Here is a 4423-nt window from a genome sequence, read left to right as displayed (position 1 = left end):
ATGAGTTCAAGGTCACCCTGAGACTACATAGTGAAGTCCAGGTCAGTCTGAGCCAGAGTGAGACCCTACCTCAAAAAACAAAAGCAAAAACAAAAACAAAACAAGTAAAAGTAAAAATAAAAATAAATGTTCACATCTCAGGCTGCCAGGCAACCTACAAACCCACATTCATCCATCATGGTAGAAGTTAGGTATCTTTTTTTTTTGGTTTTCCGTGGTAGGGTCTCACTGTAGCTCAGGCTGACCTAGAATTCACTATGTAGTCTCAGGGTGGCCTTGAACTCATGACCATCCTCCTACCTCTACCTCCCGAGTGCTGGGATTAAAGGCGTGCCTCACCACGTTTGGCTTTTTTTTTTTTTTTTTTTGAAGTAGGGTCTCACTCTAGCCCAGGCTGGCCTCACTCTATTGTTCCAGGTTTGCCTGGAACTCACAGCAATCCTCCTACCTCTGTCTGGAACTAAAGGCATGTGCCACCATGCCCAGCTGGGTAGGCTGATCTTCATGACGCTAGGTGAAATTCTCACAGCAAACCCATGGTCCACACCCTCTCTCACCTATGGTCCAATGGGATTCTCTGCTTCCCATTCTCCCGACCTGCCCAGCATGCACAGGCAGGTAGGCCAAGGTGAAGAAGATGGGGCTGGAGGGAGGGGGAAAGAGGGCAGCATCCCCTAAACTGTCACCAAAGAGCAGACTGTGGAAGCTACTCAGCATACACGAAGCAATAAGGAGGAAGCAGCAATGAGGGCCACTCAGGGCCATGGGAGGCTGTCTCTGCCTGCGCCATGGAACCCAGCTCTTTTACTTCCTGCCACTTCTCCTCAGCCTCGGACTTGGCTACAGGCTCTGTGGACCCAGCTGCTCCTGTTCAGACAGTCTACCCCCCCCCACCCCCCAAGTTACGCTGACTTCCTGTGGCAAAACCAAGCCTCCCCTCCCACAGGACCGCTTCTCTCCAGGCTGCCAACTCTTCCCAGAGGCAAAGAACAAGGCTGTCGCTTTATTTTTGTTTATTTATTTGAGGGAGAGAGAACGGATGCATCAGAGCCTTCAGCCACTGCAAACAAACTCCAGATGCATGTTTCACCTTGTGCATCTGGCTTACGTGGGTCCTGGGAAGGTGAACCTAGGTCCTTAGGCTTTACAGACAAGTGCCTTAACTGCTAAGTCAAGGGGTGTCACTTTAAACTCAAACTGTTCGTACCTGCTTAGAACTCTTCCAATGATCATGCTGTCTTTTATTACAGGCTTTTATTTATCTCTCTCTCTCTCTGTGTAAGCCATGGTCTCTTGCTGCTGCAAATGAAAGTCTAGCTTTACAAGGGTGGTTGGAGAATCAAGCAAGTGCTTTCAACTTTTATTTATTTATGTACTTTGGTTTTTCGAGGTAGGGTCTCACTCTAGCCCAGGCTGACTTGGAATTTACGATGTAGTCTCAGGGTGGCCTCAAACTCACTGTGATTCTCCTACCTCTGCCTCCCAAGTGCTGGGATTAAAGGTGAGCGTCACCATGCCCGGCTCAACCTTCTTTTTTAAGTTAATTAATTAATGAGAAAGACAGAGGAAAAAACAGATAAAGAAACAAAGAGATATGACCCAGCTATAGCACTCCTAGGCATATATCCAAAGGACTCATCTCATTTCCTTAGAAGTACATGCTCAACCATGTTTATTGCTGCTCAATTTATAATAGCTGGGAAATGGAACCAGCCTAGATGTCCCTCAACAGATGAGTGGATAATGAAGATGTGGTACATTTATACAATGGAGTTCTACTCAGCGGTAAAGAAAAATGAAGTTATGAAATTTGCAGAAAAATGGATGGACCTGGAAAGTATTATACTAAGTGAGGTAACCCAGGCCCAGAAAGCCAAGCGCCACATGTTCTCCCTCATATGGGGATCCTAGCTACAGATGACTGGGCCTCTGTGTGAGAATGAAAATACTTAGTAGCAGAGGCCAGTAAGTTGAAAAGGAGACATAAAGGGTGGAGAAAGGAAGGGAGGAGGATACTTAATAGGTTGATATTGTATATATGTAATTACAATGATTGTAATGGGGAGGTAATATGATTGAGAATGGAATTTCAAACGGGAAAGTGTGGGGGTGGGGAGGGAGGGAATTACCATGGGATATATTTTATAATCATGGAAAATGTTAATAAAAATTTAAAAAAAAAAAAAAAAAAACAAAGAGAGAGAGAGAATGGGCACTACAGGGCTTCTAGCCACTGCAAATGAACTCAAGATTCATGCACCACCTTGTGCATCTGGCTTATGTGGGTTCTGGGGAATCAAACCTGGGTCCGTAGGCTTCACAGGCAAGCACCTTAACTGCTAAACCATCTCTTCATCCCCTTCAACATTTTTTTATTTTTTATTTTGGTTTTTCAAAGTAGGGTCTTGCTCTAGCCCAGACTAACAGAATAAAGAGTAAAACAAATTAGTAAACACAAGGTGGCTCCAGCTACTAGATGCCAGTAGGATGACAACCCACTGGGAAACATGCAAGCAACTTCTTTCTGGCTTTTTTTTTTTTTTTTTTTTTTTTTTTTTTTTTTTTTTGGTAGCCCAGGCTGACCTGGAATTCTGTATGCAGTCTCAGGTCTGGCCTCGAACTCATTGGAGATCTTCCTACCTCTGCCTCTCAAGTGCTGGGATTAAAGGTTTGCATCACCTTCCCCTGCCTGGCCATTTCATAAAATGATAAGATTTTATCGCTTCTTGGCCTTTTGGCTAAGATCAAGTTCTTCGCCAGCTATATATCTGATAGAGGATTAATATCTAGGATATACAAAGAACTCAAAAAGTTAAATAATAAGGAATCAAACAAGCCAATCAAAAAATGGGCTATGGAGCTAAATAGAGCATTCTCAAAGGAAGAAATACGAATGGGGCTGGAGAGATGGCTTAGCGGTTAAGCGCTTGCCTGTGAAGCCTAAGGACCCCGGTTCGAGGCTCGGTTCCCCAGGTCCCACGTTAGCCAGATGCACGAGGGGGCGCACGCATCTGGAGTTCGTTTACAGAGGCTGGAGGCCCTGGCGCGCCCATTCTCTCTCTCTCTCTTTACCTATCTGCCTCTTTCTCTCTGTGTCACTCTCAAATAAATAAAAAATATAAACAAAAAAAAAATTAAAAAAAAAAAGAAATACGAATGGCATATAAGCATCTAAAAAAATGTTCTACGTCACTAGTCATCAGGGAAATGCAGATTAAAACCACATTGAGATTCCATCTCACCCCTGTCAGATGTCATCTCACCACCATCATGAAAACAAATGATCATAAATGTTGGCGAGGATGTGGAAAAAAAGGAACCCTTCTGCACTGCTGGTGGGAATGCAATCTGGTCCAGCCATTGTGGAAATCAGTGTGGAGGTTCCTAAAACAGCTAAAGATTGATCTACCATATGACCCAGCTATAGCGCTCCTAAGTATATATCCAAAGGACTCATTTCCTTAGAAGTACATGCTCAACCATGTTTATTGCTGCTCAATTTATAATAGCTGGGAAATGGAACCAGCCTAGATGACCCTCAACAGATGAGTGGATAATGAAGATGTGGCACATTTATACAATGGAGTTCTACTCAGCGGTAAAGAAAAATGAAGTTATGAAATTTGCAGAAAAATGGATGGACCTGGAATGGATTATACTAAGTGAGGTAACCCAGGCCCAGAAAGCCAAGCGCCACATGTTCTCTCTCATATGTGGATCCTAGCTACAGATGACTGGGCTTCTGCGTGAGAAGGAAAATACTTAGTAGCAGAGGCCAGTAAGTTAAAAAGGAGATATAAAGTGAAGAGAAAGGAAGGGAGGTGGATACTTAATAGGTTGATATTGCATATATGTAAGTACAATGATTGTGATGGGGAGGTAATATGATGGAGAATGGAATTTCAAAGGGGAAAGTGGAGGGGGGGAGGGAATTATCATGGGATTTTTTTTATAATCATGGAAAATGCTAATAAAAATTTTTTAATGATAAGATTTTATCTTTGCTGTCTATGACATTTGTCACGTTGGAGTTTCATGTGTATTGAATATGTAGACTTTTTTTTTCTTCCTCAGCTTTTAAGTTTTTTGATGTAGGATCTCACTGTAGCCCAATCTGACCTGGAATTCACTATATAGCCTCAGGGAATTAACCCCAGCGTACAGGTTTTGCAAGCAAGTGCCTTTCACCGCTGAGCCATCTCCCCAGGCCCTTCCTCAACTCTTGCATAGAGTTTAGTTCGGATTGGCGGATTTGGTTTTCCACGATGCTCCTCGGCAGTTGGAAAAGGGCCTGGAGGAAAATCTGGACGGCACCCATAGAAGAAGAACGAACCTCATCCCAGCCCTTCGCAGCTGCGCAGCCGCTCACCTCCTTGCAGCAAGCAGCAGCAGCAGCAGCCCCAAGTTGTCTGGGTACCACCCG

This window comes from Jaculus jaculus, chromosome 2, assembly GCF_020740685.1.
Source record: "Jaculus jaculus isolate mJacJac1 chromosome 2, mJacJac1.mat.Y.cur, whole genome shotgun sequence".
Taxonomy (NCBI): Eukaryota; Metazoa; Chordata; class Mammalia; order Rodentia; family Dipodidae; genus Jaculus; species Jaculus jaculus.
The sequence above is the reverse complement of the archived record's forward strand: the minus strand, read 5'-3'. Positions refer to the sequence as shown.